Genomic DNA, 23,868 nt, shown 5'->3' on the forward strand with positions numbered 1-23,868 from the left:
TGAGCCTCTTTAGTAGTTTAATTTAAGACCCCCTGCTAATATCATGTCCTGTAGGTCTTTTTACATTACCAACACATGATTTTTTTCAGTAAGCCAATACAGTTAGGAACATTTTTTATTAGCTTACCTGGTGATAGAAGTAGAAGAGGGCAAAAAAGTGCCTGTATCTCACCTACAGCCATACCACATTGGATAGGCCCAATCTCGTCTGATCTTGGAAGCTTAGCAGTGTTGGGCCTGGTTAGTACTTGGGTGGGAGACCACATGGGAACACCAGGTGCTGTAGGTTTTTTCACATTACAGGCAAATTGTTTTTATTCTCTAGCTATTTAAATTGGAAACTTTTTCTTTTTATTGCCAGTACAGACATTTGGAAGAGGTCAAACAGACACAATAGCCATCACCTAAAGACTTACCACACTGTTTAGGCCCAATTCCAACTGCTTTTGGCAGCTAAACAGTGTTGAGCCTGTTTAGTAGTTTAATTTAAGACCCCCTGCTAATATCATGTCCTGTAGGTCTTTTTACATTACCAACACATGATTTTTTTCAGTAAGCCAATACAGTTAGGAAACTTTTTTATTAGCTTACCTGGTGATAGAAGTAGAAGAGGGCAAAAAAGTGCCTGCATCTCACCTACAGCCATACCACATTGGATAGGCCCAATCTCGTCTAATCTTGGAAGCTAAGCAGTGTTGGGCCTGGTTAGTACTTGGGTGGGAGACCACCTGGGAACACCAGGTGCTGTAGTTTTTTTCACATTACTGGCAAATTGTTTTTATTCTCTAGCTATTTAAATTGGAAACTTTTTCTTTTTATTGCCAGCACAGACATTTGGAAGAGGTCAAACAGACACAATAGCCATCACCTAAAGACTTACCACACTGTTTAGGCTCAATTCCAACTGCTTTTGGCAGCTAAACAGTGTTGAGCCTCTTTTGTAGTTTCATTTAAGACCCCCTGCTAATATCATGTCCTGTAGGTCTTTTTACATTACCAACACATGATTTTTTTTAGTAAGCCAATACAGTTAGGAAACTTTTGTATTAGCTTACCTGGTGATAGAAGTAGAAGAGGGCAAAAAAGTGCCTGTATCTCACCTACAGTCATACCACATTGGATAGGCCCAATCTCGTCTGATCTTGGAAGCTAAGCAGTGTTGGGCCTGGTTAGTACTTGGGTGTGAGACCACATGGGAACACCAGGTGCTGTAGGTTTTTTCACATTACTGGCAAATTGTTTTTTATTCTCTAGCTATTTAAATTGGAAACTTTTTCTTTTTATTGCCAGTACAGACATTTGGAAGAGGTCAAACAGACACAATAGCCATCACCTAAAGACTTACCACACTGTTTAGGCCCAATTCCAACTGCTTTTGGCAGCTAAACAGTGTTGAGCCTCTTTAGTAGTTTAATTTAAGACCCCCTGCTAATATCATGTCCTGTAGGTCTTTTTACATTACCAACACATGATTTTTTTCAGTAAGCCAATACAGTTAGGAAACTTTTTTATTAGCTTACCTGGTGATAGAAGTAGAAGAGGGCAAAAAAGTGCCTGTATCTCACCTACAGCCATACCACATTGGATAGGCCCAATCTCGTCTGATCTTGGAAGCTAAGCAGTGTTGGGCCTGGTTAGTACTTGGGTGTGAGACTACATGGGAACACCAGGTGCTGTAGGTTTTTTCACATTACAGGCAAATTGTTTTTATTCTCTAGCTATTTAGATTAGAAACTTTTTCTTTTTATTGCCAGTACAGACATTTGGAAGAGGTCAAACAGACACAATAGCCATCACCTAAAGACTTACCACACTGTTTAGGCCCAATTCCAACTGCTTTTGGCAGCTAAACAGTGTTAAGCCTTTTTAGTAGTTTAATTTAAGACCCCCTGCTAATATCATGTCCTGTAGGTCTTTTTACATTACCAACACATGATTTTTTTTAAGTAAGCCAATACAGTTAGGAAACTTTTTTATTAGCTTACCTGGTGATAGAAGTAGAAGAGGGCAAAAAAGTGCCTGTATCTCACCTACAGCCATACCACATTGGATAGGCCCAATCTCGTCTGATCTTGGAAGCTAAGCAGTGTTGGCCCTGGTTAGTACTTAGGTGGGAGACCACCTGGGAACACCAGGTGCTGTAGGTTTTTTCACATTACTGGCAAATTGTTTTTATTCTCTAGCTATTTAAATTGGAAACTTTTTCTTTTTATTGCCAGCACAGACATTTGGAAGAGGTCAAACAGACACAATAGCCATCACCTAAAGACTTACCACACTGTTTAGGCTCAATTCCAACTGCTTTTGGCAGCTAAACAGTGTTGAGCCTGTTTAGTAGTTTAATTTAAGACCCCCTGCTAATATCATGTCCTGTAGGTCTTTTTACATTACCAACACATGATTTTTTTCAGTAAGCCAATACAGTTAGGAAACTTTTTTATTAGCTTACCAGGTGATAGAAGTAGAAGAGGGCAAAAAAGTGCCTGTATCTCACCTACAGCCATACCACATTGGGTAGGCCCAATGTCGTCTGATCTTGGAAGCTAAGCAGTGTTGGGCCTGGTTAGTGCTTAGGTGGGAGACCACATGGGAACACCAGGTGCTGTAGGTTTTTTCACATTACTGGCAAATTGTTTTTATTCTCTAGCTATTTAAATTGGAAACTTTTTTCTTTTTATTGCCAGTACAGACATTTGGAAGAGGTCAAACAGACACAATAGCCATCACCTAAAGACTTACCACACTGTTTAGGCTCAATTCCAACTGCTTTTGGCAGCTAAACAGTGTTGAGCCTCTTTTGTAGTTTAATTTAAGACCCCCTGCTAATATCATGTCCTGTAGGTCTTTTTACATTACCAACACATGATTTTTTTCAGTAAGCCAATACAGTTAGGAAACTTTTGTATTAGCTTACCTGGTGATAGAAGTAGAAGAGGGCAAAAAAGTGCCTGTATCTCACCTACAGCCATACCACATTGGATAGGCCCAATCTCGTCTGATCTTGGAAGCTAAGCAGTGTTGGCCCTGGTTAGTACTTAGGTGGGAGACCACCTGGGAACACCAGGTGCTGTAGGTTTTTTCACATTACTGGCAAATTGTTTTTATTCTCTAGCTATTTAAATTGGAAACTTTTTCTTTTTATTGCCAGCACAGACATTTGGAAGAGGTCAAACAGACACAATAGCCATCACCTAAAGACTTACCACACTGTTTAGGCTCAATTCCAACTGCTTTTGGCAGCTAAACAGTGTTGAGCCTGTTTAGTAGTTTAATTTAAGACCCCCTGCTAATATCATGTCCTGTAGGTCTTTTTACATTACCAACACATGATTTTTTTCAGTAAGCCAATACAGTTAGGAAACTTTTTTATTAGCTTACCAGGTGATAGAAGTAGAAGAGGGCAAAAAAGTGCCTGTATCTCACCTACAGCCATACCACATTGGGTAGGCCCAATGTCGTCTGATCTTGGAAGCTAAGCAGTGTTGGGCCTGGTTAGTGCTTAGGTGGGAGACCACATGGGAACACCAGTTGCTGTAGGTTTTTTCACATTACTGGCAAATTGTTTTTATTCTCTAGCTATTTAAATTGGAAACTTTTTTCTTTTTATTGCCAGTACAGACATTTGGAAGAGGTCAAACAGACACAATAGCCATCACCTAAAGACTTACCACACTGTTTAGGCTCAATTCCAACTGCTTTTGGCAGCTAAACAGTGTTGAGCCTCTTTTGTAGTTTAATTTAAGACCCCCTGCTAATATCATGTCCTGTAGGTCTTTTTACATTACCAACACATGATTTTTTTCAGTAAGCCAATACAGTTAGGAAACTTTTGTATTAGCTTACCTGGTGATAGAAGTAGAAGAGGGCAAAAAAGTGCCTGTATCTCACCTACAGCCATACCACATTGGATAGGCCCAATCTCGTCTGATCTTGGAAGCTAAGCAGTGTTGGGCCTGGTTAGTACTTGGGTGGGAGACCACCTGGGAACACCAGGTGCTGTAGGTTTTTTCACATTACTGGCAAATTGTTTTTATTCTCTAGCTATTTATATTGGAAACTTTTTCTTTTTATTGCCAGCACAGACATTTGGAAGAGGTCAAACAGACACAATAGCCATCACCTAAAGACTTACCACACTGTTTAGGCTCAATTCCAACTGCTTTTGGCAGCTAAACAGTGTTGAGCCTGTTTAGTAGTTTAATTTAAGACCCCCTGCTAATATCATGTCCTGTAGGTCTTTTTACATTACCAACACATGATTTTTTTCAGTAAGCCAATACAGTTAGGAAACTTTTTTATTAGCTTACCAGGTGATAGAAGTAGAAGAGGGCAAAAAAGTGCCTGTATCTCACCTACAGCCATACCACATTGGATAGGCCCAATCTCGTCTGATCTTGGAAGCTAAGCAGTGTTGGGCCTGTTTAGTACTTAGGTGGGAGACCACATGGGAACACCAGGTGCTGTAGGTTTTTTCACATTACTGGCAAATTGTTTTTATTCTCTAGCTATTTATATTGGAAACTTTTTCTTTTTATTGCCAGCACAGACATTTGGAAGAGGTCAAACAGACACAATAGCCATCACCTAAAGACTTACCACATTGTTTAGGCTCAATTCCAACTGCTTTTGGCAGCTAAACAGTGTTGAGCCTCTTTTGTAGTTTAATTTAAGACCCCCTACTAATATCATGTCCTGTAGGTCTTTTTACATTACCAACACATGATTTTTTTCATTAAGCCAATACAGTTAGGAAACTTTTGTATTAGTTTACCTGGTGATAGAAGTAGAAGAGGGCAAAAAAGTGCCTGTATCTCACCTACAGCCATACCACATTGGATAGGCCCAATCTCATCTGATCTTGGAAGCTAAGCAGTGTTGGGCCTGGTTAGTACTTGGGTGGGAGACCACATGGGAACACCAGGTGCTGTAGTTTTTTTCACATTACTGGCAAATTGTTTTTATTCTCTAGCTATTTAATTTGGAAACTTTTTCTTTTTATTGCCAGTACAGACATTTGGAAGAGGTCAAACAGACACAATAGCCATCACCTAAAGACTTACCACACTGTTTTAGCCCAATTCCAACTGCTTTTGGCAGCTAAACAGTGTTGAGCCTGTTTAGTAGTTTAATTTAAGACCCCCTGTTAATATCATGTCCTGTAGGTCTTTTTACATTACCAACACATGATTTTTTTCAGTAAGCCAATACAGTTAGGAAACTTTTTTATTAGCTTACCTGGTGATAGAAGTAGAAGAGGGCAAAAAAGTGCCTGTATCTCACCTACAGCCATACCACATTGGATAGGCCCAATCTCGTCTGATCTTGGAAGCTAAGCAGTGTTGGGCCTGGTTAGTACTTGGGTGGGAGACCACCTGGGAACACCAGGTGCTGTAGGTTTTTTCACATTTATTGCAAATTGTTTTTATTCTCTAGCTATTTAAATTGGAAACTTTTTCTTTTTATTGCCAGCACAGACATTTGGAAGAGGTCAAACAGACACAATAGCCATCACCTAAAGACTTACCACACTGTTTAGGCTCAATTCCAACTGCTTTTGGCAGCTAAACAGTGTTGAGCCTCTTTTGTAGTTTAATTTAAGACCCCTTGCTAATATCATGTCCTGTAGGTCTTTTTACATTACCAACACATGATTTTTTTCAGTAAGCCAATACAGTTAGGAAACTTTTGTATTAGCTTACCTGGTGATAGAAGTAGAAGAGGGCAAAAAAGTGCCTGTATCTCACCTACAGCCATACCACATTGGATAGGCCCAATCTCGTCTGATCTTGGAAGCTAAGCAGTGTTGAGCCTGGTTAGTACTTGGGTGGGAGACCACCTGGGAACACCAGGTGCTGTAGGTTTTTTCACATTACAGGCAAATTGTTTTTATTCTCTAGCTATTTAAATTGGAAACTTTTTCTTTTTATTGCCAGTACAGACATTTGGAAGAGGTCAAACAGACACAATAGCCATCACCTAAAGACTTACCACACTGTTTAGGCCCAATTCCAACTGCTTTTGGCAGCTAAACAGTGTTGAGCCTCTTTTGTAGTTTAATTTAAGACCCCCCTGCTAATATCATGTCCTGTAGGTCTTTTTACATTACCAACACATGATTTTTTTCAGTAAGCCAATACAGTTAGGAAACTTTTGTATTAGCTTACCTGGTGATAGAAGTAGAAGAGGGCAAAAAAGTGCCTTTAACTCACCTACAGCCATACCACATTGGATAGGCCCAATCTCGTCTGACCTTGGAAGCTAAGCAGTGTTGGGCCTGGTTAGTACTTGGGTGGGAGACCACATGGGAACACCAGGTGCTGTAGGTTTTTTCACATTACTGGCAAATTGTTTTTATTCTCTAGCTATTTAAATAGGAAACTTTTTCTTTTTATTGCCAGCACAGACATTTGGAAGAGGTCAAACAGACACAATAGCCATCACCTAAAGACTTACCAAACTGTTTAGGCCCAATTCCAACTGCTTTTGGCAGCTAAACAGTGTTGAGCCTCTTTAGTAGTTTAATTTAAGACCCCCTGCTAATATCATGTCCTGTAGGTCTTTTTACATTACCAACACATGATTTTTTTCAGTAAGCCAATACAGTTAGGAAACTTTTTTATTAGCTTACCTGGTGATAGAAGTAGAAGAGGGCAAAAAAGTGCCTGTATCTCACCTACAGCCATACCACATTGGATAGGCCCAATCTCGTCTGATCTTGGAAGCTAAGCAGTGTTGGGCCTGGTTAGTACTTGGGTGGGAGACCACATGGGAACACCAGGTGCTGTAGGTTTTTTCACATTACAGGCAAATTGTTTTTATTCTCTAGCTATTTAAATTGGAAACTTTTTCTTTTTATTGCCAGTACAGACATTTGGAAGAGGTCAAACAGACACAATAGCCATCACCTAAAGACTTACCACACTGTTTAGGCCCAATTCCAACTGCTTTTGGCAGCTAAACAGTGTTGAGCCTCTTTAGTAGTTTAATTTAAGACCCCCTGCTAATATCATGTCCTGTAGGTCTTTTTACATTACCAACACATGATTTTTTTCAGTAAGCCAATACAGTTAGGAAACTTTTGTATTAGCTTACCTGGTGATAGAAGTAGAAGAGGGCAAAAAAGTGCCTTTAACTCACCTACAGCCATACCACATTGGATAGGCCCAATCTCGTCTGATCTTGGAAGCTAAGCAGTGTTGGGCCTGGTTAGTACTTGGGTGGGAGACCACATGGGAACACCAGGTGCTGTAGGTTTTTTCACATTACTGGCAAATTGTTTTTATTCTCTAGCTATTTAAATAGGAAACTTTTTCTTTTTATTGCCAGCACAGACATTTGGAAGAGGTCAAACAGACACAATAGCCATCACCTAAAGACTTACCAAACTGTTTAGGCCCAATTCCAACTGCTTTTGGCAGCTAAACAGTGTTGAGCCTCTTTAGTAGTTTAATTTAAGACCCCCTGCTAATATCATGTCCTGTAGGTCTTTTTACATTACCAACACATGATTTTTTTCAGTAAGCCAATACAGTTAGGAAACTTTTTTATTAGCTTACCTGGTGATAGAAGTAGAAGAGGGCAAAAAAGTGCCTGTATCTCACCTACAGCCATACCACATTGGATAGGCCCAATCTCGTCTGATCTTGGAAGCTAAGCAGTGTTGGGCCTGGTTAGTACTTGGGTGGGAGACCACATGGGAACACCAGGTGCTGTAGGTTTTTTCACATTACAGGCAAATTGTTTTTATTCTCTAGCTATTTAAATTGGAAACTTTTTCTTTTTATTGCCAGCACAGACATTTGGAAGAGGTCAAACAGACACAATAGCCATCACCTAAAGACTTACCACACTGTTTAGGCTTAATTCCAACTGCTTTTGGCAGCTAAACAGTGTTGAGCCTCTTTTGTAGTTTAATTTAAGACCCCCTACTAATATCATGTCCTGTAGGTCTTTTTACATTACCAACACATGATTTTTTTCAGTAAGCCAATACAGTTAGGAAACTTTTGTATTAGCTTACCTGGTGATAGAAGTAGAAGAGGGCAAAAAAGTGCCTGTATCTCACCTACAGCCATACCACATTGGATAGGCCCAATCTCGTCTGATCTTGGAAGCTAAGCAGTGTTGGGCCTGGTTAGTACTTGGGTGTGAGACCACATGGGAACACCAGGTGCTGTAGGTTTTTTCACATTACAGGCAAATTGTTTTTATTCTCTAGCTATTTAAATTGGAAACTTTTTCTTTTTATTGCCAGTACAGACATTTGGAAGAGGTCAAACAGACACAATAGCCATCACCTAAAGACTTACCACACTGTTTAGGCTCAATTCCAACTGCTTTTGGCAGCTAAACAGTGTTGAGCCTCTTTTGTAGTTTAATTTAAGACCCCTTGCTAATATCATGTCCTGTAGGTCTTTTTACATTACCAACGCATGATTTTTTTCAGTAAGCCAATACAGTTAGGAAACTTTTGTATTAGCTTACCTGGTGATAGAAGTAGAAGAGGGCAAAAAAGTGCCTGTATCTCACCTACAGCCATACCACATTGGATAGGCCCAATCTCGTCTGATCTTGGAAGCTAAGCAGTGTTGAGCCTGGTTAGTACTTGGGTGGGAGACCACCTGGGAACACCAGGTGCTGTAGGTTTTTTCACATTACAGGCAAATTGTTTTTATTCTCTAGCTATTTAAATTGGAAACTTTTTCTTTTTATTGCCAGCACAGACATTTGGAAGAGGTCAAACAGACACAATAGCCATCACCTAAAGACTTACCACACTGTTTAGGCCCAATTCCAACTGCTTTTGGCAGCTAAACAGTGTTGAGCCTCTTTTGTAGTTTAATTTAAAACCCCCCTGCTAATATCATGTCCTGTAGGTCTTTTTACATTACCAACACATGATTTTTTTCAGTAAGCCAATACAGTTAGGAAACTTTTGTATTAGCTTACCTGGTGATAGAAGTAGAAGTTGGCAAAAAAGTGCCTTTAACTCACCTACAGCCATACCACATTGGATAGGCCCAATCTCGTCTGATCTTGGAAGCTAAGCAGTGTTGGGCCTGGTTAGTACTTGGGTGGGAGACCACATGGGAACACCAGGTGCTGTAGGTTTTTTCACATTACTGGCAAATTGTTTTTATTCTCTAGCTATTTAAATAGGAAACTTTTTCTTTTTATTGCCAGCACAGACATTTGGAAGAGGTCAAACAGACACAATAGCCATCACCTAAAGACTTACCAAACTGTTTAGGCCCAATTCCAACTGCTTTTGGCAGCTAAACAGTGTTGAGCCTCTTTAGTAGTTTAATTTAAGACCCCCTGCTAATATCATGTCCTGTAGGTCTTTTTACATTACCAACACATGATTTTTTTCAGTAAGCCAATACAGTTAGGAAACTTTTTTATTAGCTTACCTGGTGATAGAAGTAGAAGAGGGCAAAAAAGTGCCTGTATCTCACCTATAGCCATACCACATTGTATAGGCCCAATCTCATCTGATCTTGGAAGCTAAGCAGTGTTGGGCCTGGTTAGTACTTGGGTGGGAGACCACATGGGAACACCAGGTGCTGTAGGTTTTTTCACATTACAGGCAAATTGTTTTTATTCTCTAGCTATTTAAATTGGAAACTTTTTCTTTTTATTGCCAGTACAGACATTTGGAAGAGGTCAAACAGACACAATAGCCATCACCTAAAGACTTACCACACTGTTTAGGCCCAATTCCAACTGCTTTTGGCAGCTAAACAGTGTTGAGCCTCTTTAGTAGTTTAATTTAAGACCCCCTGCTAATATCATGTCCTGTAGGTCTTTTTACATTACCAACACATGATTTTTTTCAGTAAGCCAATACAGTTAGGAAACTTTTGTATTAGCTTACCTGGTGATAGAAGTAGAAGAGGGCAAAAAAGTGCCTTTAACTCACCTACAGCCATACCACATTGGATAGGCCCAATCTCGTCTGATCTTGGAAGCTAAGCAGTGTTGGGCCTGGTTAGTACTTGGGTGGGAGACCACCTGGGAACACCAGGTGCTGTAGGGTTTTTCACATTACAGGCAAATTGTTTTTATTCTCTAGCTATTTATATTGGAAACTTTTTCTTTTTATTGCCAGCACAGACATTTGGAAGAGGTCAAACAGACACAATAGCCATCACCTAAAGACTTACCACACTGTTTAGGCTCAATTCCAACTGCTTTTGGCAGCTAAACAGTGTTGAGCCTCTTTTGTAGTTTAATTTAAGACCCCCTGCTAATATCATGTCCTGTAGGTCTTTTTACATTACCAACACATGATTTTTTTTCAGTAAGCCAATACAGTTAGGAAACTTTTGTATTAGCTTACCTGGTGATAGAAGTAGAAGAGGGCAAAAAAGTGCCTTTAACTCACCTACAGCCATACCACGTTGGATAGGCCCAATCTCGTCTGATCTTGGAAGCTAAGCAGTGTTGGGCCTGGTTAGTACTTGGGTGGGAGACCACATGGGAACACCAGGTGCTGTAGGTTTTTTCACATTACTGGCAAATTGTTTTTATTCTCTAGCTATTTAAATAGGAAACTTTTTCTTTTTATTGCCAGCACAGACATTTGGAAGAGGTCAAACAGACACAATAGCCATCACCTAAAGACTTACCACACTGTTTAGGCCCAATTCCAACTGCTTTTGGCAGCTAAACAGTGTTGAGCCTCTTTAGTAGTTTAATTTAAGACCCCCTGCTAATATCATGTCCTGTAGGTCTTTTTACATTACCAACACATGATTTTTTTCAGTAAGCCAATACAGTTAGGAAACTTTTTTATTAGCTTACCTGGTGATAGAAGTAGAAGAGGGCAAAAAAGTGCCTGTATCTCACCTACAGCCATACCACATTGGATAGGCCCAATCTCGTCTGATCTTGGAAGCTAAGCAGTGTTGGGCCTGGTTAGTACTTGGGTGGGAGACCACATGGGAACACTAGGTGCTGTAGGTTTTTTCACATTACAGGCAAATTGTTTTTATTCTCTAGCTATTTAAATTGGAAACTTTTTCTTTTTATTGCCAGTACAGACATTTGGAAGAGGTCAAACAGACACAATAGCCATCACCTAAAGACTTACCACACTGTTTAGGCTCAATTCCAACTGCTTTTGGCAGCTAAACAGTGTTGAGCCTCTTTTGTAGTTTAATTTAAGACCCCTTGCTAATATCATGTCCTGTAGGTTTTTTTACATTACCAACACATGATTTTTTTCAGTAAGCCAATACAGTTAGGAAACTTTTGTATTAGCTTACCTGGTGATAGAAGTAGAAGAGGGCAAAAAAGTGCCTGTATCTCACCTACAGCCATACCACATTGGATAGGCCCAATCTCGTCTGATCTTGGAAGCTAAGCAGTGTTGAGCCTGGTTAGTACTTGGGTGGGAGACCACCTGGGAACACCAGGTGCTGTAGGTTTTTTCACATTACAGGCAAATTGTTTTTATTCTCTAGCTATTTAAATTGGAAACTTTTTCTTTTTATTGCCAGTACAGACATTTGGAAGAGGTCAAACAGACACAATAGCCATCACCTAAAGACTTACCACACTGTTTAGGCCCAATTCCAACTGCTTTTGGCAGCTAAACAGTGTTGAGCCTCTTTTGTAGTTTAATTTAAGACCCCCCTGCTAATATCATGTCCTGTAGGTCTTTTTACATTACCAACACATGATTTTTTTCAGTAAGCCAATACAGTTAGGAAACTTTTGTATTAGCTTACCTGGTGATAGAAGTAGAAGAGGGCAAAAAAGTGCCTTTAACTCACCTACAGCCATACCACATTGGATAGGCCCAATCTCGTCTGATCTTGGAAGCTAAGCAGTGTTGGGCCTGGTTAGTACTTGGGTGGGAGACCACATGGGAACACCAGGTGCTGTAGGTTTTTTCACATTACAGGCAAATTGTTTTTATTCTCTAGCTATTTAAATTGGAAACTTTTTCTTTTTATTGCCAGCACAGACATTTGGAAGAGGTCAAACAGACACAATAGCCATCACCTAAAGACTTACCACACTGTTTAGGCTCAATTACAACTGCTTTTGGCAGCTAAACAGTGTTGAGCCTCTTTTGTAGTTTAATTTAAGACCCCCTGCTAATATCATGTCCTGTAGGTCTTTTTACATTACCAACACATGATTTTTTTCAGTAAACCAATACAGTTAGGAAACTTTTGTATTAGCTTACCTGGTGATAGAAGTAGAAGAGGGCAAAAAAGTGCCTTTAACTCACCTACAGCCATACCACAGTGGATAGGCCCAATCTCGTCTGATCTTTGAAGCTAAGCAGTGTTGGGCCTGGTTAGTACTTGGGTGGGAGACCACATGGGAACACCAGGTGCTGTAGTTTTTTTCACATTACTGGCAAATTGTTTTTATTCTCTAGCTATTTAAATTGGAAACTTTTTCTTTTTATTGCCAGTACAGACATTTGGAAGAGGTCAAACAGACACAATAGCCATCACCTAAAGACTTACCACACTGTTTTAGCCCAATTCCAACTGCTTTTGGCAGCTAAACAGTGTTGAGCCTGTTTAGTAGTTTAATTTAAGACCCCCTGCTAATATCATGTCCTGTAGGTCTTTTTACATTACCAACACATGATTTTTTTCAGTAAGCCAATACAGTTAGGAAACTTTTTTATTAGCTTACCTGGTGATAGAAGTAGAAGAGGGCAAAAAAGTGCATGTATCTCACCTACAGCCATACCACATTGGATAGGCCCAATCTCGTCTGATCTTGGAAGCTAAGCAGTGTTGGGCCTGGTTAGTACTTGGGTGGGAGACCACCTGCGAACACCAGGTGCTGTAGGTTTTTTCACATTACTGGCAAATTGTTTTTATTCTCTAGCTATTTAAATTGGAAACTTTTTCTTTTTATTGCCAGCACAGACATTTGGAAGAGGTCAAACAGACACAATAGCCATCACCTAAAGACTTACCACACTGTTTAGGCTCAATTCCAGACACAATAGCCATCACCTAAAGACTTACCACACTGTTTAGGCTCAATTCCAACTGCTTTTGGCAGCTAAACAGTGTTGAGCCTCTTTTGTAGTTTAATTTAAGACCCCTTGCTAATATCATGTCCTGTAGGTCTTTTTACATTACCAACACATGATTTTTTTCAGTAAGCCAATACAGTTAGGAAACTTTTGTATTAGCTTACCTGGTGATAGAAATAGAAGAGGGCAAAAAAGTGCCTGTATCTCACCTACAGCCATACCACATTGGATAGGCCCAATCTCGTCTGATCTTGGAAGCTAAGCAGTGTTGAGCCTGGTTAGTACTTGGGTGGGAGACCACCTGGGAACACCAGGTGCTGTAGGTTTTTTCACATTACAGGCAAATTGTTTTTATTCTCTAGCTATTTAAATTGGAAACTTTTTCTTTTTATTGCCAGTACAGACATTTGGAAGAGGTCAAACAGACACAATAGCCATCACCTAAAGACTTACCACACTGTTTAGGCCCAATTCCAACTGCTTTTGGCAGCTAAACAGTGTTGAGCCTCTTTTGTAGTTTAATTTAAGACCCCCCTGCTAATATCATGTCCTGTAGGTCTTTTTACATTACCAACACATGATTTTTTTCAGTAAGCCAATACAGTTAGGAAACTTTTGTATTAGCTTACCTGGTGATAGAAGTAGAAGAGGGCAAAATAGTGCCTTTAGCTCACCTACAGCCATACCACATTGGATAGGCCCAATCTCATCTGATTTTGGAAGCTAAGCAGTGTTGGGCCTGGTTAGTACTTGGGTGGGAGACCACATGGGAACACCAGGTGCTGTAGGTTTTTTCACATTACTGGCAAATTGTTTTTATTCTCTAGCTATTTAAATAGGAAACTTTTTCTTTTTATTGCCAGCACAGACATTTGGAAGAGGTCAAACAGACACAATAGCCATCACCTAAAGACTTACCAAACTGTTTAGGCCCAATTCCAACTGCTTTTGGCAGCTAAACAGTGTTGAGCCTCTTTTGTAGTTTAATTTAAGACCCCCCTGCTAATATCATGTCCTGTAGGTCTTTTTACATTACCAACACATGATTTTTTTCAGTAAGCCAATACAGTTAGGAAACTTTTGTATTAGCTTACCTGGTGATAGAAGTAGAAGAGGGCAAAAAAGTGCCTTTAACTCACCTACAGCCATACCACATTGGATAGGCCCAATCTCGTCTGACCTTGGAAGCTAAGCAGTGTTGGGCCTGGTTAGTACTTGGGTGGGAGACCACATGGGAACACCAGGTGCTGTAGGTTTTTTCACATTACTGGCAAATTGTTTTTATTCTCTAGCTATTTAAATAGGAAACTTTTTCTTTTTATTGCCAGCACAGACATTTGGAAGAGGTCAAACAGACACAATAGCCATCACCTAAAGACTTACCAAACTGTTTAGGCCCAATTCCAACTGCTTTTGGCAGCTAAACAGTGTTGAGCCTCTTTAGTAGTTTAATTTAAGACCCCCTGCTAATATCATGTCCTGTAGGTCTTTTTACATTACCAACACATGATTTTTTTCAGTAAGCCAATACAGTTAGGAAACTTTTTTATTAGCTTACCTGGTGATAGAAGTAGAAGAGGGCAAAAAAGTGCCTGTATCTCACCTACAGCCATACCACATTGGATAGGCCCAATCTCGTCTGATCTTGGAAGCTAAGCAGTGTTGGGCCTGGTTAGTACTTGGGTGGGAGACCACATGGGAACACCAGGTGCTGTAGGTTTTTTCACATTACAGGCAAATTGTTTTTATTCTCTAGCTATTTAAATTGGAAACTTTTTCTTTTTATTGCCAGTACAGACATTTGGAAGAGGTCAAACAGACACAATAGCCATCACCTAAAGACTTACCACACTGTTTAGGCCCAATTCCAACTGCTTTTGGCAGCTAAACAGTGTTGAGCCTCTTTAGTAGTTTAATTTAAGACCCCCTGCTAATATCATGTCCTGTAGGTCTTTTTACATTACCAACACATGATTTTTTTCAGTAAGCCAATACAGTTAGGAAACTTTTGTATTAGCTTACCTGGTGATAGAAGTAGAAGAGGGCAAAAAAGTGCCTTTAACTCACCTACAGCCATACCACATTGGATAGGCCCAATCTCGTCTGATCTTGGAAGCTAAGCAGTGTTGGGCCTGGTTAGTACTTGGGTGGGAGACCACATGGGAACACCAGGTGCTGTAGGTTTTTTCACATTACTGGCAAATTGTTTTTATTCTCTAGCTATTTAAATAGGAAACTTTTTCTTTTTATTGCCAGCACAGACATTTGGAAGAGGTCAAACAGACACAATAGCCATCACCTAAAGACTTACCAAACTGTTTAGGCCCAATTCCAACTGCTTTTGGCAGCTAAACAGTGTTGAGCCTCTTTAGTAGTTTAATTTAAGACCCCCTGCTAATATCATGTCCTGTAGGTCTTTTTACATTACCAACACATGATTTTTTTCAGTAAGCCAATACAGTTAGGAAACTTTTTTATTAGCTTACCTGGTGATAGAAGTAGAAGAGGGCAAAAAAGTGCCTGTATCTCACCTACAGCCATACCACATTGGATAGGCCCAATCTCGTCTGATCTTGGAAGCTAAGCAGTGTTGGGCCTGGTTAGTACTTGGGTGGGAGACCACATGGGAACACCAGGTGCTGTAGGTTTTTTCACATTACAGGCAAATTGTTTTTATTCTCTAGCTATTTAAATTGGAAACTTTTTCTTTTTATTGCCAGCACAGACATTTGGAAGAGGTCAAACAGACACAATAGCCATCACCTAAAGACTTACCACACTGTTTAGGCTTAATTCCAACTGCTTTTGGCAGCTAAACAGTGTTGAGCCTCTTTTGTAGTTTAATTTAAGACCCCTTGCTAATATCATGTCCTGTAGGTCTTTTTACATTACCAACACATGATTTTTTTCAGTAAGCCAATACAGTTAGGAAACTTTTGTATTAGCTTACCTGGTGATAGAAGTAGAAGAGGGCAAAAAAGTGCCTGTATCTCACCTACAGCCATGCCACATTGGATAGGCCCAATCTCGTCTGATCTTGGAAGCTAAGCAGTGTTGAGCCTGGTTAGTACTTGGGTGGGAGACCACCTGGGAACACCAGGTGCTGTAGGTTTTTTCACATTACAGGCAAATTGTTTTTATTCTCTAGCTATTTAAATTGGAAACTTTTTCTTTTTATTGCCAGCACAGACATTTGGAAGAGGTCAAACAGACACAATAGCCATCACCTAAAGACTTACCACACTGTTTAGGCCCAATTCCAACTGCTTTTGGCAGCTAAACAGTGTTGAGCCTCTTTTGTAGTTTAATTTAAAACCCCCCTGCTAATATCATGTCCTGTAGGTCTTTTTACATTACCAACACATGATTTTTTTCAGTAAGCCAATACAGTTAGGAAACTTTTGTATTAGCTTACCTGGTGATAGAAGTAGAAGTTGGCAAAAAAGTGCCTTTAACTCACCTACAGCCATACCACATTGGATAGGCCCAATCTCGTCTGATCTTGGAAGCTAAGCAGTGTTGGGCCTGGTTAGTACTTGGGTGGGAGACCACATGGGAACACCAGGTGCTGTAGGTTTTTTCACATTACTGGCAAATTGTTTTTATTCTCTAGCTATTTAAATAGGAAACTTTTTCTTTTTATTGCCAGCACAGACATTTGGAAGAGGTCAAACAGACACAATAGCCATCACCTAAAGACTTACCAAACTGTTTAGGCCCAATTCCAACTGCTTTTGGCAGCTAAACAGTGTTGAGCCTCTTTAGTAGTTTAATTTAAGACCCCCTGCTAATATCATGTCCTGTAGGTCTTTTTACATTACCAACACATGATTTTTTTCAGTAAGCCAATACAGTTAGGAAACTTTTTTATTAGCTTACCTGGTGATAGAAGTAGAAGAGGGCAAAAAAGTGCCTGTATCTCACCTACAGCCATACCACATTGTATAGGCCCAATCTCATCTGATCTTGGAAGCTAAGCAGTGTTGGGCCTGGTTAGTACTTGGGTGGGAGACCACATGGGAACACCAGGTGCTGTAGGTTTTTTCACATTACAGGCAAATTGTTTTTATTCTCTAGCTATTTAAATTGGAAACTTTTTCTTTTTATTGCCAGTACAGACATTTGGAAGAGGTCAAACAGACACAATAGCCATCACCTAAAGACTTACCACACTGTTTAGGCCCAATTCCAACTGCTTTTGGCAGCTAAACAGTGTTGAGCCTCTTTAGTAGTTTAATTTAAGACCCCCTGCTAATATCATGTCCTGTAGGTCTTTTTACATTACCAACACATGATTTTTTTCAGTAAGCCAATACAGTTAGGAAACTTTTGTATTAGCTTACCTGGTGATAGAAGTAGAAGAGGGCAAAAAAGTGCCTTTAACTCACCTACAGCCATACCACATTGGATAGGCCCAATCTCGTCTGATCTTGGAAGCTAAGCAGTGTTGGGCCTGGTTAGTACTTGGGTGGGAGACCACCTGGGAACACCAGGTGCTGTAGGGTTTTTCACATTACAGGCAAATTGTTTTTATTCTCTAGCTATTTATATTGGAAACTTTTTCTTTTTATTGCCAGCACAGACATTTGGAAGAGGTCAAACAGACACAATAGCCATCACCTAAAGACTTACCACACTGTTTAGGCTCAATTCCAACTGCTTTTGGCAGCTAAACAGTGTTGAGCCTCTTTTGTAGTTTAATTTAAGACCCCCTGCTAATATCATGTCCTGTAGGTCTTTTTACATTACCAACACATGATTTTTTTTCAGTAAGCCAATACAGTTAGGAAACTTTTGTATTAGCTTACCTGGTGATAGAAGTAGAAGAGGGCAAAAAAGTGCCTTTAACTCACCTACAGCCATACCACGTTGGATAGGCCCAATCTCGTCTGATCTTGGAAGCTAAGCAGTGTTGGGCCTGGTTAGTACTTGGGTGGGAGACCACATGGGAACACCAGGTGCTGTAGGTTTTTTCACATTACTGGCAAATTGTTTTTATTCTCTAGCTATTTAAATAGGAAACTTTTTCTTTTTATTGCCAGCACAGACATTTGGAAGAGGTCAAACAGACACAATAGCCATCACCTAAAGACTTACCACACTGTTTAGGCCCAATTCCAACTGCTTTTGGCAGCTAAACAGTGTTGAGCCTCTTTAGTAGTTTAATTTAAGACCCCCTGCTAATATCATGTCCTGTAGGTCTTTTTACATTACCAACACATGATTTTTTTCAGTAAGCCAATACAGTTAGGAAACTTTTTTATTAGCTTACCTGGTGATAGAAGTAGAAGAGGGCAAAAAAGTGCCTGTATCTCACCTACAGCCATACCACATTGGATAGGCCCAATCTCGTCTGATCTTGGAAGCTAAGCAGTGTTGGGCCTGGTTAGTACTTGGGTGGGAGACCACATGGGAACACTAGGTGCTGTAGGTTTTTTCACATTACAGGCAAATTGTTTTTATTCTCTAGCTATTTAAATTGGAAACTTTTTCTTTTTATTGCCAGTACAGACATTTGGAAGAGGTCAAACAGACACAATAGCCATCACCTAAAGACTTACCACACTGTTTAGGCTCAATTCCAACTGCTTTTGGCAGCTAAACAGTGTTGAGCCTCTTTTGTAGTTTAATTTAAGACCCCTTGCTAATATCATGTCCTGTAGGTTTTTTTACATTACCAACACATGATTTTTTTCAGTAAGCCAATACAGTTAGGAAACTTTTGTATTAGCTTACCTGGTGATAGAAGTAGAAGAGGGCAAAAAAGTGCCTGTATCTCACCTACAGCCATACCACATTGGATAGGCCCAATCTCGTCTGATCTTGGAAGCTAAGCAGTGTTGAGCCTGGTTAGTACTTGGGTGGGAGACCACCTGGGAACACCAGGTGCTGTAGGTTTTTTCACATTACAGGCAAATTGTTTTTATTCTCTAGCTATTTAAATTGGAAACTTTTTCTTTTTATTGCCAGTACAGACATTTGGAAGAGGTCAAACAGACACAATAGCCATCACCTAAAGACTTACCACACTGTTTAGGCCCAATTCCAACTGCTTTTGGCAGCTAAACAGTGTTGAGCCTCTTTTGTAGTTTAATTTAAGACCCCCTGCTAATATCATGTCCTGTAGGTCTTTTTACATTACCAACACATGATTTTTTTCAGTAAGCCAATACAGTTAGGAAACTTTTGTATTAGCTTACCTGGTGATAGAAGTAGAAGAGGGCAAAAAAGTGCCTTTAACTCACCTACAGCCATACCACATTGGATAGGCCCAATCTCGTCTGATCTTGGAAGCTAAGCAGTGTTGGGCCTGGTTAGTACTTGGGTGGGAGACCACATGGGAACACCAGGTGCTGTAGGTTTTTTCACATTACAGGCAAATTGTTTTTATTCTCTAGCTATTTAAATTGGAAACTTTTTCTTTTTATTGCCAGCACAGACATTTGGAAGAGGTCAAACAGACACAATAGCCATCACCTAAAGACTTACCACACTGTTTAGGCTCAATTACAACTGCTTTTGGCAGCTAAACAGTGTTGAGCCTCTTTTGTAGTTTAATTTAAGACCCCCTGCTAATATCATGTCCTGTAGGTCTTTTTACATTACCAACACATGATTTTTTTCAGTAAACCAATACAGTTAGGAAACTTTTGTATTAGCTTACCTGGTGATAGAAGTAGAAGAGGGCAAAAAAGTGCCTTTAACTCACCTACAGCCATACCACAGTGGATAGGCCCAATCTCGTCTGATCTTTGAAGCTAAGCAGTGTTGGGCCTGGTTAGTACTTGGGTGGGAGACCACATGGGAACACCAGGTGCTGTAGTTTTTTTCACATTACTGGCAAATTGTTTTTATTCTCTAGCTATTTAAATTGGAAACTTTTTCTTTTTATTGCCAGTACAGACATTTGGAAGAGGTCAAACAGACACAATAGCCATCACCTAAAGACTTACCACACTGTTTTAGCCCAATTCCAACTGCTTTTGGCAGCTAAACAGTGTTGAGCCTGTTTAGTAGTTTAATTTAAGACCCCCTGCTAATATCATGTCCTGTAGGTCTTTTTACATTACCAACACATGATTTTTTTCAGTAAGCCAATACAGTTAGGAAACTTTTTTATTAGCTTACCTGGTGATAGAAGTAGAAGAGGGCAAAAAAGTGCATGTATCTCACCTACAGCCATACCACATTGGATAGGCCCAATCTCGTCTGATCTTGGAAGCTAAGCAGTGTTGGGCCTGGTTAGTACTTGGGTGGGAGACCACCTGCGAACACCAGGTGCTGTAGGTTTTTTCACATTACTGGCAAATTGTTTTTATTCTCTAGCTATTTAAATTGGAAACTTTTTCTTTTTATTGCCAGCACAGACATTTGGAAGAGGTCAAACAGACACAATAGCCATCACCTAAAGACTTACCACACTGTTTAGGCTCAATTCCAACTGCTTTTGGCAGCTAAACAGTGTTGAGCCTCTTTTGTAGTTTAATTTAAGACCCCTTGCTAATATCATGTCCTGTAGGTCTTTTTACATTACCAACACATGATTTTTTTCAGTAAGCCAATACAGTTAGGAAACTTTTGTATTAGCTTACCTGGTGATAGAAATAGAAGAGGGCAAAAAAGTGCCTGTATCTCACCTACAGCCATACCACATTGGATAGGCCCAATCTCGTCTGATCTTGGAAGCTAAGCAGTGTTGAGCCTGGTTAGTACTTGGGTGGGAGACCACCTGGGAACACCAGGTGCTGTAGGTTTTTTCACATTACAGGCAAATTGTTTTTATTCTCTAGCTATTTAAATTGGAAACTTTTTCTTTTTATTGCCAGTACAGACATTTGGAAGAGGTCAAACAGACACAATAGCCATCACCTAAAGACTTACCACACTGTTTAGGCCCAATTCCAACTGCTTTTGGCAGCTAAACAGTGTTGAGCCTCTTTTGTAGTTTAATTTAAGACCCCCCTGCTAATATCATGTCCTGTAGGTCTTTTTACATTACCAACACATGATTTTTTTCAGTAAGCCAATACAGTTAGGAAACTTTTGTATTAGCTTACCTGGTGATAGAAGTAGAAGAGGGCAAAATAGTGCCTTTAGCTCACCTACAGCCATACCACATTGGATAGGCCCAATCTCATCTGATTTTGGAAGCTAAGCAGTGTTGGGCCTGGTTAGTACTTGGGTGGGAGACCACATGGGAACACCAGGTGCTGTAGGTTTTTTCACATTACTGGCAAATTGTTTTTATTCTCTAGCTATTTAAATAGGAAACTTTTTCTTTTTATTGCCAGCACAGACATTTGGAAGAGGTCAAACAGACACAATAGCCATCACCTAAAGACTTACCAAACTGTTTAGGCCCAATTCCAACTGCTTTTGGCAGCTAAACAGTGTTGAGCCTCTTTAGTAGTTTAATTTAAGACCCCCTGCTAATATCATGTCCTGTAGGTCTTTTTACATTACCAACACATGATTTTTTTCAGTAAGCCAATACAGTTAGGAAACTTTTTTATTAGCTTACCTGGTGATAGAAGTAGAAGAGGGCAAAAAAGTGCCTGTATCTCACTTACAGCCATACCACATTGGATAGGCCCAATCTCGTCTGATCTTGGAAGCTAAGCAGTGTTGGGCCTGGTTAGTACTTGGGTGGGAGACCACATGGGAACACCAGGTGCTGTAGGTTTTTTCACATTACTGGCAAATTGTTTTTATTCTCTAGCTATTTAAATAGGAAACTTTTTCTTTTTATTGCCAGCACAGACATTTGGAAGAGGTCAAACAGACACAATAGCCATCACCTAAAGACTTACCAAACTGTTTAGGCCCAATTCCAACTGCTTTTGGCAGCTAAACAGTGTTGAGCCTCTTTAGTAGTTTAATTTAAGACCCCCTGCTAATATCATGTCCTGTAGGTCTTTTTACATTACCAACACATGATTTTTTTCAGTAAGCCAATACAGTTAGGAAACTTTTTTATTAGCTTACCTGGTGATAGAAGTAGAAGAGGGCAAAAAAGTGCATGTATCTCACCTACAGCCATACCACATTGGATAGGCCCAATCTCGTCTGATCTTGGAAGCTAAGCAGTGTTGGGCCTGGTTAGTACTTGGGTGGGAGACCACATGGGAACACCAGGTGCTGTATGTTTTTTCACATTACAGGCAAATTGTTTTTATTCTCTAGCTATTTAAATTGGAAACTTTTTATTTTTATTGCCAGTACAGACATTTGGAAGAGGTCAAACAGACACAATAGCCATCACATAAAGACTTACCACACTGTTTAGGCCCAATTCCAACTGCTTTTGGCAGCTAAACAGTGTTGAGCCTGTTTAGTAGCTTAATTTAAGACCCCCCTGCTAATATCATGTCCTGTAGGTCTTTTTACATTACCAACACATGATTTTTTTCAGTAAGCCAATACAGTTAGGAAACTTTTGTATTAGCTTACCTGGTGATAGAAGTAGAAGAGGGCAAAAAAGTGCCTTTAACTCACCTACAGCCATACCACATTGGATAGGCCCAATCTCGTCTGATCTTGGAAGCTAAGCAGTGTTGGGCCTGGTTAGTACTTGGGTGGGAGACCACATGGGAACACCAGGTGCTGTAGGTTTTTTCACATTACTGGCAAATTGTTTTTATTCTCTAGCTATTTAAATAGGAAACTTTTTCTTTTTATTGCCAGCACAGACATTTGGAAGAGGTCAAACAGACACAATAGCCATCACCTAAAGACTTACCAAACTGTTTAGGCCCAATTCCAACTGCTTTTGGCAGCTAAACAGTATTGAGCCTCTTTAGTAGTTTAATTTAAGACCCCCTGCTAATATCATGTCCTGTAGGTCTTTTTACATTACCAACACATGATTTTTTTCAGTAAGCCAATACAGTTAGGAAACTTTTTTATTAGCTTACCTGGTGATAGAAGTAGAAGAGGGCAAAAAAGTGCCTGTATCTCACCTACAGCCATACCACATTGGATAGGCCCAATCTCGTCTGATCTTGGAAGCTAAGCAGTGTTGGGCCTGGTTAGTACTTGGGTGGGAGACCACATGGGAACACCAGGTGCTGTCGGTTTTTTCACATTACAGGCAAATTGTTTTTATTCTCTAGCTATTTAAATTGGAAACTTTTTATTTTTATTGCCAGTACAGACATTTGGAAGAGGTCAAACAGACACAATAGCCATCACATAAAGACTTACCACACTGTTTAGGCCCAATTCCAACTGCTTTTGGCAGCTAAACAGTGTTGAGCCTGTTTAGTAGCTTAATTTAAGACCCCCTGCTAATATCATGTCCTGTAGGTCTTTTTACATTACCAACACATGATTTTTTTTAAGTAAGCCAATACAGTTAGGAAACTTTTTTATTAGCTTACCTGGTGATAGAAGTAGAAGAGGGCAAAAAAGTGCCTGTATCTCACCTACAGCCATACCACATTGGATAGGCCCAATCTCGTCTGATCTTGGAAGCTAAGCAGTGTTGGGCCTGGTTAGTACTTGGGTGGGAGACCACCTGGGAACACCAGGTGCTGTAGGTTTTTTCACATTATTGGCAAATTGTTTTCATTCTCTAGCTATTTAAATTGGAAACTTTTTCTTTTTATTGCCAGCACAGACATTTGGAAGAGGTCAAACAGACACAATAGCCATCACCTAAAGACTTACCACACTGTTTAGGCTCAATTCCAACTGCTTTTGGCAGCTAAACAGTGTTGAGCCTCTTTAGTAGTTTAATTTAAGACCCCCTGCTAATATCATGTCCTGTAGGTCTTTTTACATTACCAACACATGATTTTTTTCAGTAAGCCAATACAGTTAGGAAACTTTTGTATTAGCTTACCTGGTGATAG

The 23,868-nt window shown here is 39.9% G+C and overlaps 46 non-coding genes and 5 pseudogenes across 46 annotated transcripts; all 51 read left to right on the forward strand.

Annotated features, from left to right (window-relative positions):
• Positions 1 to 170: 170 nt before the first annotated feature.
• LOC146016505 (5S ribosomal RNA) lies at positions 171 to 289 on the forward strand. Its single transcript, XR_014449396.1, has one exon. It is a non-coding gene; the product is annotated as a 5S ribosomal RNA (ribosomal RNA).
• Positions 290 to 634: 345 nt separating this feature from the next.
• LOC146017207 (5S ribosomal RNA) lies at positions 635 to 753 on the forward strand. The gene has a single exon (XR_014450079.1). It is a non-coding gene; the product is annotated as a 5S ribosomal RNA (ribosomal RNA).
• A 345-nt stretch (positions 754 to 1,098) lies between these two features.
• Positions 1,099 to 1,217, forward strand: LOC146017301 (5S ribosomal RNA). Its single transcript, XR_014450179.1, has one exon. It is a non-coding gene; the product is annotated as a 5S ribosomal RNA (ribosomal RNA).
• A 346-nt stretch (positions 1,218 to 1,563) lies between these two features.
• LOC146010542 (5S ribosomal RNA) lies at positions 1,564 to 1,682 on the forward strand (annotated as a pseudogene).
• A 346-nt stretch (positions 1,683 to 2,028) lies between these two features.
• Positions 2,029 to 2,147, forward strand: LOC146016528 (5S ribosomal RNA). The gene has a single exon (XR_014449417.1). It is a non-coding gene; the product is annotated as a 5S ribosomal RNA (ribosomal RNA).
• A 345-nt stretch (positions 2,148 to 2,492) lies between these two features.
• Positions 2,493 to 2,611, forward strand: LOC146011363 (5S ribosomal RNA; annotated as a pseudogene).
• Positions 2,612 to 2,957: 346 nt separating this feature from the next.
• Positions 2,958 to 3,076, forward strand: LOC146016529 (5S ribosomal RNA). The gene has a single exon (XR_014449418.1). It is a non-coding gene; the product is annotated as a 5S ribosomal RNA (ribosomal RNA).
• A 345-nt stretch (positions 3,077 to 3,421) lies between these two features.
• Positions 3,422 to 3,540, forward strand: LOC146011525 (5S ribosomal RNA; annotated as a pseudogene).
• A 346-nt stretch (positions 3,541 to 3,886) lies between these two features.
• On the forward strand, positions 3,887 to 4,005 carry LOC146015461 (5S ribosomal RNA). The gene has a single exon (XR_014448382.1). It is a non-coding gene; the product is annotated as a 5S ribosomal RNA (ribosomal RNA).
• A 345-nt stretch (positions 4,006 to 4,350) lies between these two features.
• Positions 4,351 to 4,469, forward strand: LOC146015559 (5S ribosomal RNA). The gene has a single exon (XR_014448477.1). It is a non-coding gene; the product is annotated as a 5S ribosomal RNA (ribosomal RNA).
• Positions 4,470 to 4,814: 345 nt separating this feature from the next.
• LOC146014180 (5S ribosomal RNA) lies at positions 4,815 to 4,933 on the forward strand. Its single transcript, XR_014447133.1, has one exon. It is a non-coding gene; the product is annotated as a 5S ribosomal RNA (ribosomal RNA).
• A 345-nt stretch (positions 4,934 to 5,278) lies between these two features.
• LOC146015472 (5S ribosomal RNA) lies at positions 5,279 to 5,397 on the forward strand. The gene has a single exon (XR_014448393.1). It is a non-coding gene; the product is annotated as a 5S ribosomal RNA (ribosomal RNA).
• Positions 5,398 to 5,742: 345 nt separating this feature from the next.
• LOC146015994 (5S ribosomal RNA) lies at positions 5,743 to 5,861 on the forward strand. The gene has a single exon (XR_014448900.1). It is a non-coding gene; the product is annotated as a 5S ribosomal RNA (ribosomal RNA).
• A 346-nt stretch (positions 5,862 to 6,207) lies between these two features.
• On the forward strand, positions 6,208 to 6,326 carry LOC146014198 (5S ribosomal RNA). The gene has a single exon (XR_014447150.1). It is a non-coding gene; the product is annotated as a 5S ribosomal RNA (ribosomal RNA).
• A 345-nt stretch (positions 6,327 to 6,671) lies between these two features.
• LOC146013353 (5S ribosomal RNA) lies at positions 6,672 to 6,790 on the forward strand. Its single transcript, XR_014446329.1, has one exon. It is a non-coding gene; the product is annotated as a 5S ribosomal RNA (ribosomal RNA).
• Positions 6,791 to 7,135: 345 nt separating this feature from the next.
• LOC146013354 (5S ribosomal RNA) lies at positions 7,136 to 7,254 on the forward strand. The gene has a single exon (XR_014446330.1). It is a non-coding gene; the product is annotated as a 5S ribosomal RNA (ribosomal RNA).
• Positions 7,255 to 7,599: 345 nt separating this feature from the next.
• LOC146013355 (5S ribosomal RNA) lies at positions 7,600 to 7,718 on the forward strand. Its single transcript, XR_014446331.1, has one exon. It is a non-coding gene; the product is annotated as a 5S ribosomal RNA (ribosomal RNA).
• Positions 7,719 to 8,063: 345 nt separating this feature from the next.
• LOC146016824 (5S ribosomal RNA) lies at positions 8,064 to 8,182 on the forward strand. The gene has a single exon (XR_014449704.1). It is a non-coding gene; the product is annotated as a 5S ribosomal RNA (ribosomal RNA).
• A 345-nt stretch (positions 8,183 to 8,527) lies between these two features.
• Positions 8,528 to 8,646, forward strand: LOC146015995 (5S ribosomal RNA). The gene has a single exon (XR_014448901.1). It is a non-coding gene; the product is annotated as a 5S ribosomal RNA (ribosomal RNA).
• Positions 8,647 to 8,992: 346 nt separating this feature from the next.
• LOC146013356 (5S ribosomal RNA) lies at positions 8,993 to 9,111 on the forward strand. The gene has a single exon (XR_014446332.1). It is a non-coding gene; the product is annotated as a 5S ribosomal RNA (ribosomal RNA).
• Positions 9,112 to 9,456: 345 nt separating this feature from the next.
• On the forward strand, positions 9,457 to 9,575 carry LOC146014215 (5S ribosomal RNA). Its single transcript, XR_014447166.1, has one exon. It is a non-coding gene; the product is annotated as a 5S ribosomal RNA (ribosomal RNA).
• Positions 9,576 to 9,920: 345 nt separating this feature from the next.
• On the forward strand, positions 9,921 to 10,039 carry LOC146014868 (5S ribosomal RNA). Its single transcript, XR_014447809.1, has one exon. It is a non-coding gene; the product is annotated as a 5S ribosomal RNA (ribosomal RNA).
• A 346-nt stretch (positions 10,040 to 10,385) lies between these two features.
• On the forward strand, positions 10,386 to 10,504 carry LOC146014318 (5S ribosomal RNA). The gene has a single exon (XR_014447266.1). It is a non-coding gene; the product is annotated as a 5S ribosomal RNA (ribosomal RNA).
• A 345-nt stretch (positions 10,505 to 10,849) lies between these two features.
• On the forward strand, positions 10,850 to 10,968 carry LOC146015158 (5S ribosomal RNA). Its single transcript, XR_014448087.1, has one exon. It is a non-coding gene; the product is annotated as a 5S ribosomal RNA (ribosomal RNA).
• A 345-nt stretch (positions 10,969 to 11,313) lies between these two features.
• Positions 11,314 to 11,432, forward strand: LOC146015996 (5S ribosomal RNA). The gene has a single exon (XR_014448902.1). It is a non-coding gene; the product is annotated as a 5S ribosomal RNA (ribosomal RNA).
• A 346-nt stretch (positions 11,433 to 11,778) lies between these two features.
• On the forward strand, positions 11,779 to 11,897 carry LOC146013357 (5S ribosomal RNA). Its single transcript, XR_014446333.1, has one exon. It is a non-coding gene; the product is annotated as a 5S ribosomal RNA (ribosomal RNA).
• A 345-nt stretch (positions 11,898 to 12,242) lies between these two features.
• On the forward strand, positions 12,243 to 12,361 carry LOC146010660 (5S ribosomal RNA; annotated as a pseudogene).
• Positions 12,362 to 12,706: 345 nt separating this feature from the next.
• On the forward strand, positions 12,707 to 12,825 carry LOC146014499 (5S ribosomal RNA). Its single transcript, XR_014447451.1, has one exon. It is a non-coding gene; the product is annotated as a 5S ribosomal RNA (ribosomal RNA).
• Positions 12,826 to 13,222: 397 nt separating this feature from the next.
• LOC146015997 (5S ribosomal RNA) lies at positions 13,223 to 13,341 on the forward strand. The gene has a single exon (XR_014448903.1). It is a non-coding gene; the product is annotated as a 5S ribosomal RNA (ribosomal RNA).
• Positions 13,342 to 13,687: 346 nt separating this feature from the next.
• LOC146014783 (5S ribosomal RNA) lies at positions 13,688 to 13,806 on the forward strand. The gene has a single exon (XR_014447727.1). It is a non-coding gene; the product is annotated as a 5S ribosomal RNA (ribosomal RNA).
• Positions 13,807 to 14,152: 346 nt separating this feature from the next.
• LOC146014199 (5S ribosomal RNA) lies at positions 14,153 to 14,271 on the forward strand. The gene has a single exon (XR_014447151.1). It is a non-coding gene; the product is annotated as a 5S ribosomal RNA (ribosomal RNA).
• Positions 14,272 to 14,616: 345 nt separating this feature from the next.
• On the forward strand, positions 14,617 to 14,735 carry LOC146013358 (5S ribosomal RNA). Its single transcript, XR_014446334.1, has one exon. It is a non-coding gene; the product is annotated as a 5S ribosomal RNA (ribosomal RNA).
• A 345-nt stretch (positions 14,736 to 15,080) lies between these two features.
• Positions 15,081 to 15,199, forward strand: LOC146013359 (5S ribosomal RNA). The gene has a single exon (XR_014446335.1). It is a non-coding gene; the product is annotated as a 5S ribosomal RNA (ribosomal RNA).
• A 345-nt stretch (positions 15,200 to 15,544) lies between these two features.
• LOC146013360 (5S ribosomal RNA) lies at positions 15,545 to 15,663 on the forward strand. The gene has a single exon (XR_014446336.1). It is a non-coding gene; the product is annotated as a 5S ribosomal RNA (ribosomal RNA).
• A 345-nt stretch (positions 15,664 to 16,008) lies between these two features.
• LOC146017085 (5S ribosomal RNA) lies at positions 16,009 to 16,127 on the forward strand. The gene has a single exon (XR_014449959.1). It is a non-coding gene; the product is annotated as a 5S ribosomal RNA (ribosomal RNA).
• A 346-nt stretch (positions 16,128 to 16,473) lies between these two features.
• Positions 16,474 to 16,592, forward strand: LOC146013361 (5S ribosomal RNA). Its single transcript, XR_014446337.1, has one exon. It is a non-coding gene; the product is annotated as a 5S ribosomal RNA (ribosomal RNA).
• Positions 16,593 to 16,937: 345 nt separating this feature from the next.
• On the forward strand, positions 16,938 to 17,056 carry LOC146017136 (5S ribosomal RNA). Its single transcript, XR_014450010.1, has one exon. It is a non-coding gene; the product is annotated as a 5S ribosomal RNA (ribosomal RNA).
• Positions 17,057 to 17,401: 345 nt separating this feature from the next.
• On the forward strand, positions 17,402 to 17,520 carry LOC146014869 (5S ribosomal RNA). The gene has a single exon (XR_014447810.1). It is a non-coding gene; the product is annotated as a 5S ribosomal RNA (ribosomal RNA).
• A 346-nt stretch (positions 17,521 to 17,866) lies between these two features.
• On the forward strand, positions 17,867 to 17,985 carry LOC146014319 (5S ribosomal RNA). The gene has a single exon (XR_014447267.1). It is a non-coding gene; the product is annotated as a 5S ribosomal RNA (ribosomal RNA).
• A 345-nt stretch (positions 17,986 to 18,330) lies between these two features.
• LOC146015159 (5S ribosomal RNA) lies at positions 18,331 to 18,449 on the forward strand. The gene has a single exon (XR_014448088.1). It is a non-coding gene; the product is annotated as a 5S ribosomal RNA (ribosomal RNA).
• Positions 18,450 to 18,794: 345 nt separating this feature from the next.
• Positions 18,795 to 18,913, forward strand: LOC146016000 (5S ribosomal RNA). The gene has a single exon (XR_014448904.1). It is a non-coding gene; the product is annotated as a 5S ribosomal RNA (ribosomal RNA).
• A 345-nt stretch (positions 18,914 to 19,258) lies between these two features.
• LOC146013362 (5S ribosomal RNA) lies at positions 19,259 to 19,377 on the forward strand. Its single transcript, XR_014446338.1, has one exon. It is a non-coding gene; the product is annotated as a 5S ribosomal RNA (ribosomal RNA).
• A 345-nt stretch (positions 19,378 to 19,722) lies between these two features.
• LOC146010661 (5S ribosomal RNA) lies at positions 19,723 to 19,841 on the forward strand (annotated as a pseudogene).
• A 345-nt stretch (positions 19,842 to 20,186) lies between these two features.
• LOC146014500 (5S ribosomal RNA) lies at positions 20,187 to 20,305 on the forward strand. The gene has a single exon (XR_014447452.1). It is a non-coding gene; the product is annotated as a 5S ribosomal RNA (ribosomal RNA).
• Positions 20,306 to 20,650: 345 nt separating this feature from the next.
• Positions 20,651 to 20,769, forward strand: LOC146016001 (5S ribosomal RNA). The gene has a single exon (XR_014448905.1). It is a non-coding gene; the product is annotated as a 5S ribosomal RNA (ribosomal RNA).
• A 346-nt stretch (positions 20,770 to 21,115) lies between these two features.
• On the forward strand, positions 21,116 to 21,234 carry LOC146014784 (5S ribosomal RNA). Its single transcript, XR_014447728.1, has one exon. It is a non-coding gene; the product is annotated as a 5S ribosomal RNA (ribosomal RNA).
• Positions 21,235 to 21,579: 345 nt separating this feature from the next.
• On the forward strand, positions 21,580 to 21,698 carry LOC146014367 (5S ribosomal RNA). Its single transcript, XR_014447318.1, has one exon. It is a non-coding gene; the product is annotated as a 5S ribosomal RNA (ribosomal RNA).
• A 345-nt stretch (positions 21,699 to 22,043) lies between these two features.
• On the forward strand, positions 22,044 to 22,162 carry LOC146015312 (5S ribosomal RNA). Its single transcript, XR_014448237.1, has one exon. It is a non-coding gene; the product is annotated as a 5S ribosomal RNA (ribosomal RNA).
• Positions 22,163 to 22,508: 346 nt separating this feature from the next.
• Positions 22,509 to 22,627, forward strand: LOC146013364 (5S ribosomal RNA). Its single transcript, XR_014446340.1, has one exon. It is a non-coding gene; the product is annotated as a 5S ribosomal RNA (ribosomal RNA).
• Positions 22,628 to 22,972: 345 nt separating this feature from the next.
• LOC146015367 (5S ribosomal RNA) lies at positions 22,973 to 23,091 on the forward strand. Its single transcript, XR_014448291.1, has one exon. It is a non-coding gene; the product is annotated as a 5S ribosomal RNA (ribosomal RNA).
• A 346-nt stretch (positions 23,092 to 23,437) lies between these two features.
• On the forward strand, positions 23,438 to 23,556 carry LOC146015483 (5S ribosomal RNA). Its single transcript, XR_014448404.1, has one exon. It is a non-coding gene; the product is annotated as a 5S ribosomal RNA (ribosomal RNA).
• Positions 23,557 to 23,868: the final 312 nt, after the last annotated feature.

Source organism: Crinia signifera, chromosome 6 (assembly GCF_055691185.1).
Source record: "Crinia signifera chromosome 6, ASM5569118v1, whole genome shotgun sequence".
NCBI classification, from domain to species: Eukaryota; Metazoa; Chordata; class Amphibia; order Anura; family Myobatrachidae; genus Crinia; species Crinia signifera.